Source organism: Triturus cristatus, chromosome 1_2 (assembly GCF_964204655.1).
Source record: "Triturus cristatus chromosome 1_2, aTriCri1.1, whole genome shotgun sequence".
Classification (NCBI taxonomy): domain Eukaryota; kingdom Metazoa; phylum Chordata; class Amphibia; order Caudata; family Salamandridae; genus Triturus; species Triturus cristatus.
In genome coordinates, this window is record NC_140580.1 from 91,796,308 (window position 1) to 91,811,055 (window position 14,748).

Consider the following 14,748-nt stretch of genomic DNA (forward strand, 5'->3'; position numbering starts at 1 on the left):
TTCATATTTCCTCATTCCCTCCTTGTCCCCTTCGGACCCTTAGGAGATATCGATCTTCATCAATCCATCGATCTGTTCATATAGCATCATTTGTTCTTCTTTCTTCTTCCGGGATCTTGAACGAAAACTTGGATGTGGGATACACGAGGTGGCACACAGACCACAAATCGCTGGCCCACATTGTAGACATAAGCAGCAACTGAATAGTATGAGAAAGCCAATACCTAGGAAGGATAGGATTCTCCATCCCCAGGCTGACAACACGCCCCAGAACCAACCGGACCAAGTCCAGGTGCCTGGACTCTGGTGTATCTGGCTTACAATCTTATGAAGGCGGGTTATGGCTTTATATACTGACGGTGAATTTTCTGGTATGAAAATGCAACAACTTGATCCGATGACCCTACAAGCTCCGCCCCTATCTGCCAGGATGACGTCAAGGACAAGACGATTTTGAAGCACAACAATCCGCATAGCAGACTGCTCTTCTGTTAAATTGCCTAAGGCGGAAATAGTTTCGTTCACTACTGCTTCAAGGGTTCTGGTTAATCTACGTATCAGTTTACTATTAGTGACTGTACCTATATAGGGAAAGAAACCTTTATTGAAATCTGTGTATTTCTCCCATGCTGTTTCAGTGTAATCGACAATTGGGAGATCTCTCTGCCGTCTATTGTGTACTAAATGGGTATTTCTGTGATAATCAGGAGGAGCTAGGAAAACAGGTGGCAGAAGGAATGCTATATAACAGGTACCATCCCAATCTAAAGGTAGACATATATATGCGGTCTGGCCACATATGAAGTAGGAATGATGGGAAGCTCTAAATGTAGACTTGCCTTGATCACTGAATTTTATTACAGTGGTGCATTTACTGTGGCCCATGTGTATGGAACCATTCTTTCTTATACATAATTCCCCTTTTACTGGGAATACCGACATGGCGGGCAAGATTGGTGTAGCTTCAGATTCAACGTTCAGGATCATGAGGTTAAGTGTAAAGTTACCTAATCCATATACTTCATTTTCTAGATCAGTTCCTGTTCTTTTGGGAAGTCCCTCCTTGTTAGGGTAGCAGACTTTAAGTAAAACTAGGTTCAGGTTTCCCCATACCCAGTTGTCTTGATAAACTGCGGAATTTGAATCTAGGGTATTAATCAAACTAAACCATGCTCCACAGGAGCCATTGTGTGTGAATGGATATGGAAAGAGGGGCAAGACTCCCTTATAGTTCTGATAGGGAGGGAGTCGGCCACATATCCAACAATTTGTGGCATTGCTGGTTTGATGGGAATGATGTAGCATACTAATGAATGTGTTGTTGCGCAGCGGACAACTCATGCGGAGGAAATTCGCTAAAAGAATGTTCTGCAGTTATATTGTAAGCATGTTTACGAATAGGGTAATACATATGCAATAGTATGCTGAAAATAATGATCAGAAGACTTAGAAAAAACAAAATTAATAATGTTACTGTACAGTGACTGCGAAGTGATTTACAATACGCATGCTTTTTCAGCTGCTTTCGCTGATTTCTTTCTCTAATCCGGTCTAGAGGATACATGTCAGAGACAAATTCAACCGATTCACCTTGGAGAGGACTTAAACAATCAAATTGTCTGACTTATTAGACCTCAATTTTAGTTTATAAATTTCTGAGTTCGATTGCTCAACCAAGGGGAGCTTTGAGTCTGTTTGTGAGGGAATACAGGGTTGAGTCTCTACATTGGATGGTAGTCCATAAAATTTCTTGATATGACTCGAGTGCAACCACCCTTTTCTTCCCTCGATTTTCACGGCTGTCCTTGTGGTAAGTAAAACCAACTTCGGTGACTTCCACCTAGGATCCAGTTGGGTCTTCCGGTCAAAGTTCCTGACCAGCACCAGATCACCAGGAACCACGTCATGGGGCTTCACCTCAGTATTATCGGGAAAAGCTGCGGATACCTGTGAACGACAAGATTGTAGTGCAGACATCAAGGAAGCCAGGTAATCTGTCAGCATATTACAGTCAACGTCAGTGATTTTACGAGGTATAGGCGTCCCCCACATATTTGGTGGTCTACCGAAGATCACCTCATACGGGGATAGCCCTGTTCGAGAATGTGCTACCATTCTCATGTAAAAGAGCGCAACTGGTAAGGCTACTATCCAATCGACTCCTTTTTCTCTACATATTTTGGACAATCTAATTTTCAAAGTTTGATTATGGCGTTCTACGAGACCTGCTGCCTCGGGATGTCGGACACAGTGAAATTTCCATTGATAGCCCAATAGAAGGGAAACGTGTTTCATTAGTTCGGATGAGAACGGCTGGCCGTTATCTGAGTAGACAACACGTGGTAAACCGTACCGTGGGAAGAATTCTCGAACTAACTGTTTGGCAGTAGTCGGGGCAGTGTAATCTGAAACCGGGTATGCTTCTGTCCAACGGGAAAGAGCACAGACACCTACGAGAACATATTTGAATCCTCGACATCGTTCCATCTGGATATAATCCATCTGGAGGACTTCAAAAGCATGATCAGGAGGTTGAAATCCACCCTGCTCTACGGGGATGCTTTTACCTGGATTAAACTGACAACATATCATACAGGTACGAACTTTTTGTTTAGCTGCGGCTCGTAAATGTTTGTTGAACCAAATGTGTTGAATGCTGTCTAGCATAGCTTTTTCTCCTAGGTGCGCTGGACTATGTATAGTGTTAATGATGACTTGGACCATTGAGTCGGGAAGAAACCATATAGATTTTTCCTTCGTCATCCATCCTTGATCTGTTTGGATCCCTCCTAATTCAGTCCATTTCTTTATTTCTTCTGGTGTAGCATGTGTCTGTATGTCAATTACATCAAGGGCGGGATCCTTAACCGTCATGCAATGTGTTGACGTCGGAACTATTGTCTTTGTCACGTCAGTTGTGTGAGTCTGATTCTGAGCAGTCTGTTTAGCTGTTCTGTCAGCTAGGTCATTACCCTGAGAAATGATATCGGTAACTTTTGTATGGGCTTTGCATTTCATAATCGATATTGCAGTAGGTAGATGAATCGCATCTAATAGGGCTTGAATGAGGGGTCCGTGTTGAATGTGGGCACCGTGAGAAGTTAAATAACCTCTCTCTCGCCACAGTACGCCAAAGTCATGGACGACTCCGAAGGCATAACGTGAATCTGTGTATATGTTGACTTTTTTATTTTTGGCTTGAATACAGGCTTGTGTCAGAGCGATGAGCTCTGCTGCTTGAGCTGACAAAGTGTTAATACGATTTGTTTCAATGACTTCAGTGTCTGTTGTGACTGCGTAAGCGGCCACTAACTCTCCTGTACTTGCTCTCATACATGACCCATCTACATACAATGTCAAGTCTGGATCTGACAAAGGGATATCTGTCAAGTCTTGTCTGGGTTTCGTCGTGATAGTAATAACTTCAACACAATCATGTGCTAATGGATCTGTTCCGCTCACTGGTAACAGTGTGGCAGGATTTAACGTATTACAACGTCTGATTTCTATATGTGGCTGAAACAATGTCAGTTCGTAACCGGTGAGTCTCGCTATAGTCAAGTGTTGTGTCTGTGTGCGGTTCAAGAGAACCTCTACTGCGTGTGGTACTTGTACTGTCAATTGATGTCCTAACACTATGGCATCGCTTTGTCTGATTGCTAAAGCTGTTGCTGCCACCGATTTCAGGCACGCAGGAAGAGCCTGAGCTACTGGATCTAATGTACTAGAGAAATAAGCACATGGTTTGTGTGATCCTGCTTGTTCCTGAGTGAGTACTGACAAGGCAGTACCTTCGCGTTCTGTAACGAAGAGTGTAAACTGTTTACTGTAACATGGTGTTGCTAGGACAGGTGCTTGGCATAAAGCTTTCTTTAAGCTTTCAAAGGGGTGTGTATGTTCTTGAGTCCAAGGGAGGACAGTCGATGTGGCTGCCTCCTGTGTTGTCAACTGGATGAGTGGTTTTGCTAGAAATGCATATTGAGGGATCCACTGCCTACAGTATAAAGTGAGGCCTATAAAAGCCCGCACCTCCTTTTGTGTCTTGGGTGGTGGCATATTAGCAATTAACTGGATGCGGTCGGGTGTAAGCTGCCTACCCTCCTTGGACAGTGAGTGCCCAAGGTAAACAACTCGCTGGACACAGAATTGCAGCTTAGAAGGGGACACCTTGTGCCCCTTGTCAGCCAAAAATTTTAAAACCGTCAGTGACGCTTTTTCACATTCAGGTTCGCTTCGGGCGGTGATCAGCAGATCATCGACATATTGAAGCAAGGCAGTGTTAACTGGCATGTGGATACTGTCAAGTTCTCGTTTCAGTGCTTGGCTATAGATGCTGGGGCTTTCTGTAAATCCTTGAGGTGCGCGTGTGAATTTAAAACTTCGTCCATTTAAACTAAATCCGAATAAATATTGACTTTCCGGATCAATTGGGACACTAAAGAAAGCATTCTTGAGATCAATTACAGTGAAGAACGTTGCTTCTGAGTCAATAGCTGTGAGTAATGAAGAGATATCTGGGACCACGGGGTATTGTGGCACAATACATTTATTTAATTCGCGCAGATCAATAACTAATCGATATACTGGTGGAGCTTTTGGATCCGTTCTTTTAAGAATCGGAATTATCGGAGAATTACATACATTGGAGTCGGTTTCGACAACCACTCCTTGTGCAATGAGCTCGTCAATGATTTGCAGCAAAGCCACAACAGCATCGGGGGGGTAACTTGTATTGTCGCATTCGTGGTAGTACTATTCCTGTTTTCAGTGTAACTCGATATGGTGTAATGTTCATGCAACCAACATCAGTGGGGCCTTGTGCCCATAAATGTGTAGGTAAATTCTGCAGTCGGTGATCCATGTCTCTGGATACGTAGTGACCTTTAAAGTCACGTAAAAATAGTCGTACTCCTTCCGGAGAACAACATATTATAGCTCCTAGAGCTTTCAATGTTTTTATGCCTAACAAGTTTTCTGGACATGATTTAGTAAGCAATAAATCTGTAGTACGTGTCAATGGACCAATCGTAAGTGGAAGAGGTTTTGTTACATCATTAATTATAGGTTTTCCTGAGAATCCAAGGGAAATATTCTGTGAGCCTGAGAGGGGTGCCCCTGGAACTTCACTACGTCTTATAGTTGTTCTGCTTGCCCCTGTATCAAGTAAAAACTTTCTGTCTTCCCCTAATAATTCGCTATGTACATAAGGTCCCTCTTGGTCTACTGGAACCTCAATAAGGGGTAAGCCAACTTCCCTCTCTAGGCTATTTCATGTGTATCGCTGATAATCGGGATAATCTGCTTGTGCATACTGATACATCTGTTGTGTCGTTGCTTGTGTTGCAGCAATAGGCTGCGCTTGTGGTGGTGCTACAATTTGTTGTGGAGCTGCCTGTTGCGGAGCTAGCTGTTGCGGAGCTAACCTAAGTTGTGCATGCTGAGGAATTTGTTGTTGATTCTGATCCTGTCTAGGTGGACGTGGTCTCTCATGTGTTCTACCTGTAGCAATATTATGTTTCAGGACTGGACAATCGTGTATATAATGACCTGGTTGTTTACAATAGTTGCATGTCCCTTTCGCAGGGCCTGCGGAATCACCCTTTTGATGACTATCGGCTGGAACTGACTGTGCAACAAGCATTTTCATTTTTGTATCTTTCATACGTCTTTGTTCGTGTTCTTGTTCTTCTCTAATTCTATTGTGATGATATTGTAACATCTGTAGCATCTGTGATGGGGTATTACCTTGCCAGGTACTTTCGAATTTCAATACTCTATTCTTAACTTGTAGCAGAGAATTTTCAACTAATTTTGTCACAAACAGATGTGGGTATGACTCACTACTGGCTTTTATGCCACTATTTATACCAAAACATTTTTCAAATCGGGAATAGAAATCACTAGTATCTTCGTCTGGCTTTTGTTTACAGGCTGAGATTGCACCCCAGTCTTCCTTTTTCGTAGTTAATAAACGTGGCAGTACCTGTATTAGTAATCCTGCTAGTGCTGTAGTCTTTTCCCCAAGCCCTGCTCCTGCAGCTCGGGCCTTTTCTTCGTTTTCCAACGCTGTCCAATCTATCTTTTGGTCTCCCACCTCCCATTCTTTTTCTTTGAGTTTTTCATAAACACCGGCGGGTAGTAGGACTTTTAATATTTTCATAATGTCGGGGTAGGTATACTCTCCCATGAGTAACATGTCTTTTATCTCACGGTGGAAACCTGCTGGGTCCTTGTCATGGCTGGGTACTACTTTCTTCATTTCTAATAATTCTAGTTTAGTTATAGGCGTGTACACAAACACGCGTGTAAAATTATCACCGGCACCTCTGATTGGGTGTACTTCGCGTAACGGGTTCTGTCTATCTATGTGATACATTTTTCTTCCCATAATGGGAACTGGAACGTGTTCTGGGCATACAAAATTTAAATATTGGTTTCGGGATTCTAGTATTTCTTTAATCAAATCAGTACCTGACCCTTTCCATATGTTCGTGAGTAGTTCTGTCAATATGTCAGGTAAGGGTCCTGGATCGGAGTGTTGGCTTTTATATAATATAAGGAGGTGTTGAATCATGTATACACTAGCTAAACGCTGTTCATATGGGTCTAGATTCAGAAACGTGTGTGTGAGTACATCATCATTGTATTCGCCGGGACTGTCAGCCCATTGTACTGCTGATCTGGCTAATTCTTGTTCGTCCATGGAATCGAGCATGTGGTACCCCCTTCGATCTCGGAGTAATTTATCAGCGGCTTGGAATAAGTGTTCGGGGGATTTTGTATTTAACATAGGGTTTGGAAAATGTCTATTATATTCTGGACGTATTGGACGTACCGGATCATTAAAACCTCTGGTATTATTATGGGGTCTTCCTCTACCTACATAAGCTATCGTTTCTGCTTGCTCTGACTCTTGCTCCTCCTCTTCTCTGTTTAGGTCAGCGGCGTCTACCTCTAATCTTTCTTCGTGTATTCGTTCTACTTCTTTGCGGATCTTTCGGTACATAGCTACTATACATAACTGTTTATCATGTCTCCCTTCTGATATATTCCGGCCCCAAGTGACAAGTTTTTGCATTTCTTCCGGATTTACCCCAGGCCGGTCTTGATTTCTGATTACACAGTTTATGAGGAAACGTAACAGTTGTCCCTGTACCTCCGCTTTCTGGTACTCCATAGCTCTGCTAATACTTTCAGGACCTCGCCCTGACTGGACAAAGTGATACATATTTTCTAAATGTGTAGTCATTCCTGGTAGCTTCGTTAAATATATTGCAGCTCGTCGAATACGTAATGATGACAGCAGCATTTCGTCCCGTTTACCGGGCACAGGATCATATCTACAATCTACTAGAAGTTCCTTAAGCATGTCGGGAGTTGCTAGTTTGGGCGTACGTTGGAGGGCTAAATCTCTAAGAGTCTGTTTATTTCGCGGCGGAGTGGCAAACATGTCTGTCGTACCTCCTGTAGCACCGTCTGAGGTGCTAGGCACGAAAGGATTCGTTGGGTGTAGGATAGAGATTGTAGATGCGGGAAAAACTGTAGAAACGGACGGGTCTGTTGGAACTTGTGTAGGAGTTTGTAATTGCGGGGATACAGACGGATGCTCTTGGTGTTGAACACCATCGGCAAGCGATGTGGGTGATATGGCATTAGCATACTCGGGAGCAGCGTCATCTAAATAGGAGGAAAGAAAAACGTCCTTTGCTGTTTTGGGATGTGATTTGGGATGTGCTTTTATCGGAAACAATGGAGGTGGCAAGTCTTTTGGTATTTCCTGAGTAGCCTTAGGTAACCCTTCGGCCAGAAGTGGATACATACCATTCATAAGGGCGTTTCTTTGTCTATCTATTTGTTCTGAGTTTACTCGGGTACCTTCCTCAAGTAATAGATTTTCTCGAGTTTTATTTGAATTGTCTCTACCTTTCTCTTCCTGTCTGTGTGCTTTTTCTGTACGTCTGTATGATTCTTTACGCCATAATTCAATGGCATCTTTCTGTGACTGTCTAGCTTTCTTTTTCCATAATTCTTCTTCTACTCTCATGATGCAATCTGCATCCCAGGTCCCCGCTGCGGGCCATCTCTGACTCTCTGGTAATTCTTTGGTGTAATCTACCCATAAATCAAGAAATAATACGGCATCTAGGCCATGCTTATGATACATGAAGTATCCTGGAGTATCCCTAGGTGGAATGGGAACGGCTTCTTCGAGTACACCTTTTCTAGTTTTGATCTGTCTTAGTTTCGAAAAGAGCGGCATTTTTAGATCTTGTTTCTAGAACACACTTTATACAAGAAAACACAATAATGAACAGTCATTCACACCACAATATATAGAACGTGTTTAAAACATTTTAACATTTAACAGTTTTAACGAACAATGATAACTAATAGAAAACTAGTTACTGACATAATACTGACACTCGATGATACTTATTTATATGCAAGACATACTATATTACTATATATACTGCTAAACAGTACAGATACACTGCTAAAACAGTGCAGACCGGATTTGTGTACCCAAACCCGTCTTGACCGGCACAGACTATGTGCACGTAAAATGCCTCCCCGATAATGGTACTCACCGGGTAGCTCGGAACGGAAGGCCTCGGAACGGAACTGAAACTGGACCGGACTGGACTCGACTCGACTGGACTCGGAACTTCGGAACTCGGTGGGACTCTGTATACCTCGGATCTTGCTCTCTCAGCTAGGCTCTGGTCGGGATACTTCGCACTTCTCACCGCCTCGTCTGGGTGTTGATCGCAGCCTCAGTCGTCCTCGCTTGGCTGGAGGGAGATACAGGAAATCCTGCGGGTACGCGTTTTTGTCCGTTCAGCTGTGGCAGGAGACCGGGCCTGCAACACACCGCCGGCGCGTGAGATGAGAAAGTGTCCCTATTCGGGCGCCAATTTATGTGGTAAATATTTCGTTACCGGTACTATTTTTTTATGCGGTAAAATCTATCAAGAATAACTCAGTAAATATAAGAGGCAGAATCCGTGGTATTAGAGGTTTTAAAAGGCTTTATTCCTATACAAAGGAAGACAATTCGAATTGTGGGCCTTCTGTTCCATCACCACGAAAGTTCAGGAAGGAAAGGAGCATATATTATTGACAGTTAAGCAGTTTTATAGAAAATACATTACAGTGAAACAGATGCAAGAGGCGTAACAGCTGATAAAAGGTGCGTACGTAGCTAATAGAGGGCGTAATTCAAGAAACGTCATTAAACATGACGTCACAAGTGGGTGGATCCATAAAAGAATCCTGCAATGTCAGCAGAAATGTTTGGCAAAGATGCGCACGCAGCCGCATGACGTGTGATTGACGTGCAACTAGAGGGTGAAGGGGACTTGACATTTAGCTCTACATGTGGAGACGGAAGTCTGGGGTTATGTCAACCTAATTCCAAATCATATCTAATATCCTATGTTTAAAGAACTGTGTTATCCAAAAGGAAAGGTCTCTTAGGATAGAATCTTATTCTATACTGACTATACTGACTGTTAGTGCGTGTACAAGCGTCTAAGTGTCTACACTAGATGCGAGGGGGTAGGAATATTCCATGGTAACGGGGCTATGAATTACTTGCATGAAGACAGCGAGGCCTGGCCCTTTGCACGGTAGCTGGAGGAATGTTTACCTAAACTACTAGACAGGAATGCATCGGATGGGGAGCGAAGGAGATAATCTCGAAGGTGAAATACAGTTTTTGGCAGGCGACAGGCTGGATCAGGCACCGTTAGCCGCGCAAGGAGTAGGACGAAGTTCATGGTCACGGATGCAGGCTCAGACTGGAGCTTTCAGAGGCAGAAGGCAGGAAAAGGCTTGATGACAGAATTCGGGCCTACTCGCCTGAATCTGTGAAATGTGGAAAGTGAACCACATAAAGTCGGTGGCCTTTCATACTTAGGAATGGAATATCTGACCCATTCATGGCGGATCTGAAAGAGGACATGTTGACGGTGGACGCACATATATTTGCGTCTTCAGAACTGGAGCAGGAGGGAACATACATGTACTTATAGCATGCACATGGAGCCGTTGGGGTCTACGATAGGGGACATAACTGATCACAAAATTCATATTTCCTCACAACCCATTGCAAACTGAAAGCGAGCTACTTGGAGAATTTGACTGTTATGAAGACTCATTCAACGCTGTGAAAGACAGCATTGAGGGCTCTGTGTTTCCAGTGTATCTTCAAATATTGAGAGATGAGATTGAACAAGATGAAACAATTGCTGCTGACATAGCAAGAGAGAGTTCTATAAGCAGTCAAAGTTCAGCACCTGAAAGTCAAGATCCTCTTGTATAGCGAATCATTCAAAATGAAGCTGCAATAGCCAGGACTGAAGTGGAGAATGCAATGCAGCAAGCACGACAGGATACTCTGGATGTAGACTAACTTATATAGCAATTGAATATAGATCAGTAAGACATTTTTGATTAAGTAAATGGGAACAAAGAACATGGATTTCTGCAGGAGAATAAGAGTGTGTTTGTTCTACATATAAACCAGTTATAATGTACATTAGTGGTCAAGCTGGAACTGGAAAAAGCTTTTTGATTAAAGTACTGACAAGTTATCTACAGAGGACAACAGATTCTAATTTTTCATTTGTAGTTACAGCACCAACGGCATTAGCTGCACATAATGTTAACGGAGTTAACCTTCATCGATTATTAATGCTGTCTGTTGAAAACGATAACAAATGAAAATAGAACCAATTATCTGGTAATGCTTGTCATGAAGTGGAAAAAGTATTAAAGAAATTAAGCTACTAATTATTGATGAAGTCAGCATGGTATCTAACCTAATGCTAGCTTTTATACATTTAAGAATGAAGCGATTATTAAAAACTGACTACAACGTGCTTTATTATGGAAAACACTTAATAGTCTTTGGAGACCTGCTACAACTGACTCCAGTCAAAGGACAACCTGTGTTCAAGACACTACTACATAATGAAACTAGGAATTCACTAGGAAGTATTGGAAATTCAAACACTTGGGAAAACTTTGAATGCAAAGAGTTAATCAGAAATATGTACCATGCATAAGATATGCAATATGGAGACATTAGAGTGGGAGTTCTCGCAAAAGAAGGAAATAGAGCATTACAAACCCGTCTCATCAAGAATCAGTTTCCAACTAATGTTTTAGCTGCAGAAGTAATGTATACTGTTGTTAAGGAAGAGAAGTCCATTGTTTGTTTGATGTCAACTCTTGAGGAGTGTAGTAAATTCAATGAACAATTATTGCAAGTGGAAGAAGAAGAGATTATCGAAATAGAGCAAATGATAAATGGAACATCAAGGAATTACAGTGCTGCTAACAGAAAAACTACAATACAAAATTGGATAGTTTAGAAAAGTCTGAGTCAAAAACTGCAGGATTAGAAAAACAGTTACATAGCTGTAAAAATTGTTGTATAATCTTCTGTCGTAATTTAAATGTTGAAGAAGTAAAGTTACGAAATTTATTAATTATCCTTTGATGATGTTGGTGAACTTAGGCAGATTGGTAGATGCGTTGTACATTTCCTACTTGTCAAAGACTTGTATGTGCAGCAAAAGCAGTTCCCAGTGTAAACGCAATCAAATTTCTTTATTCGGTTTTCCAGATAAAACCATAAAAGACATAAGATATCATTAAAGTTAACATATAGGTTATCATAGTCAGACTCATTCATGTTTTAAAACCCCTATCAAAGAGCGAACAAGTAAAAAACAAACAGAAGGAGAGTCTAAGAATTGTAAAAACAGCAGAGCAGGCCTGACGGGTAAAATTCATTGGCCTTAAAATTGGAAACAGAAACTTGTGCCGCAGATTATTGTATTTTGGAAAAAGCATAGCACTGACATGTACAGTATTGTTAGTTGTTTTGTTGTCACATTAGCAGAGGGGCAGGTCCGAATTCGAAAAACAACTGTTATTAGAGGGGATGAAGCGGGGAAATAGATTCAACCTCAAATGGGTCAGCAGACAACGTTGATGGCGTGTCATATTCCAGGTTAAATATGGTCCATTTACCAGAATGCCAGGGGTGAACCTTGCCTGAGAGGTGAAGAGGTGTGCTCCCACCCCTCTTGTCTGTTTAAAAGTACTCCCGTGAGTCATGGAGCTGACAAGCTCATGGATGAAGCCTCTGCACGCCACTGAGAGGTACCTGACCTGATATGATGTTTGGCAGCCTACTCAGCAAACCCCAAATTGTAAGACTGTAATCTCTACTAATGACGGTTAACAAACAAGAAACACGTGTCTAGAGATCAGCACCATCTGCGCCAACTTTGGCGAAACACTCTAAAATATTTCAACAAAGCGAGCTACTAGAGACTGCATTTACCAGAATGCCATGGGCGATCCTTGCCTGAGAGGTGAAGCGGTGATCTCCCACCCCTGTTGTCTGTTTAAATATGGTCCTATTTAGCTGACAGTTTGCGTTAAAATTGCATGTCGCCTAGAATGTTTTGTTAGTGCAAGGTCCTCGCGCTGTGATGCCAACTTGACCCTAAACGCTCTTTTGACCTTTTTGCCCACAGAGCGGGTTAAAACAGAGGACAATCCTGCAAGATTAATCTGCTAAAACTAAGTTCCTCCTTCAACCAGATAGAGCTCCAGAGTTTTAAGGAACCAAGGCGTAGCTGGTCAATGAGAAAGTCTAAGCCTAGCCCTTCATGCACAATTTCAGAGGGAACACTTTGGGGGACCTCTAATAGACCTCTTAAACATTTATCGGTTACTTGGAGAGGGGCAACCTGTCCATATCCCCATATTCCTCTACCGTTGCTTACTAAAGGGATGCACTTGGCCCTGTAAATTTCTAGGACCGATTGGATATGAGTGCATCCGAGCCAAAGGGAAAAATCTTTAATACTGAATGTCACTCTATTACAGGACAAAACATTCTGAGATATGCGTGAGTGCCACTTCAGCTCCGAATCTAATAAAAAACCCAAATACTCAAAGTTTTCTACCTGACTAATATGTTGGCCTTCGACTACGTGTTTCACCGTTTTAGTGTTAGGGGGCCAAATTTCATGACGTGTGACTTGGAAATGTTTGTCAACAGGTTAAGGCTGCTCATGAAGTTAATAAAAGAGATAAGAAATTTCCCAGTGTCTTTAACGAAAGGTGTAACTATCCACAAATCACACGGTTTAAGTGTAAATACAGCTCTTGTTAATATTGGTAGTAGTGCATTCAAAGAAGGAATGTTATATGTAGCTTTGTCACATATAAGAACATTATCTGGTTGTGAGAATTTGGCCTGGTATATGCTGTTCACTAGTTAAAGTGGACACCTTGCACCAGTACAATTCGACTCTTATGGTAGTAGGTTTAAGACAACCTTTTAAAGAAAGCTATCCTAGTGGTCGCTGTGGAGAGCAGCCTTCAGGCTAAGTCTTTAGAGGAATGTAAAGCATCTTGTTTTACCTTATAATCTCTTAGAGCTGCTGAGGGGACCTGCTCAGGCAGAGGCACCCCCTCACATGGAAACCAAGCACCATGCCCTCAGGATTGATAGGGCCTGCCTTAGGGGTGACTGATAGGTTTAAATGTGTGTGCAGGGGAGATATAGTGAACCTATATCTCAGTGAGGAGTGCTAGCACCACCTCACCCAGGCTGCAGTAGCAGGCCTGTGGTGTCAGATTTAGTCTGCTTCCCAGGGGTGGCATAATACATGCTCCATCCCCTGGTAGGCCTGTGAAGTACCTATGCCCTTGGTACCTAAGGTACCATATACTAGGGACTCATAAGGCACCACAGTATCCAATCACTAGTGCACCTAATATGCACTCCAGGTTAAGGGAGTAAGCAGAGAGGCTGGGGTCCTGAATAGCAGGATCCCAGCCAGACTAGTCAAAAACCATCAAAACACCAGGAGAACATGTGGGGGCAACTATGCAGTCAGATTCCACCTTCCTAAACTGGTTTATTTCTGATTGATTTTGATGAGAAGAAAGTAAGTGCTGATGTGAGCTGTGTAAGGGAGTATAATCAGTTAAGAGCTCAATATGCTCCCCATTTTGGCCAGAATCTTGTGATTGAAAAGCCATTAATGTCTCCTTGGTAAAAAAATATCAAAGCAGTTTATCAGAGGTGAACAGAAAGATGAATAAAATGGAAAAAAACAAGGTCCTAAGAAATAAATCTGGAGTGAACTGTTGAACAAATTAAGTGTTAAATGGACTATACCATTTGCCTCATTTTACAAATTCTATTAAAGATAAGGTGGATAAAAGAAAGACTTCACAACTATATAGTTTACTTGAAAAATTAAGAAGTGATAAAAGTATTATACATTCTGCTGCTGGAATAAGAAAACTAACAGTTGACTGTACTAGATCAGTAGTATTTTCCAAAATATTCAGCAGGATGCTCAAGAATTCTTAAAGGTAATGCTAGGACTATTATAGGAAGAAGACGTGAATATCAATTAATTATTTGGTTTAACCTATGAATGGAAACATAACTGTGAAGATTGTGAATTTACATCTAGCACTGAAACCAATTAGAATGATTCCTCTCCTTGACATTACCAGATTGTAAAGTTGTGCCCTTTGAAAATGTAACTAAAAACACCCATCAAGTAATGACCCGTCTAAACTGCAGATCAGAGCTTAGGTCGACGTTGTTTCTACAAAGGTATGGAAAATATGTCATAGTCATGCTATAACAATGCAGAGTGGATGGTACTAAATTAGGAACTGAAATTACAAACTTTGTAGCTG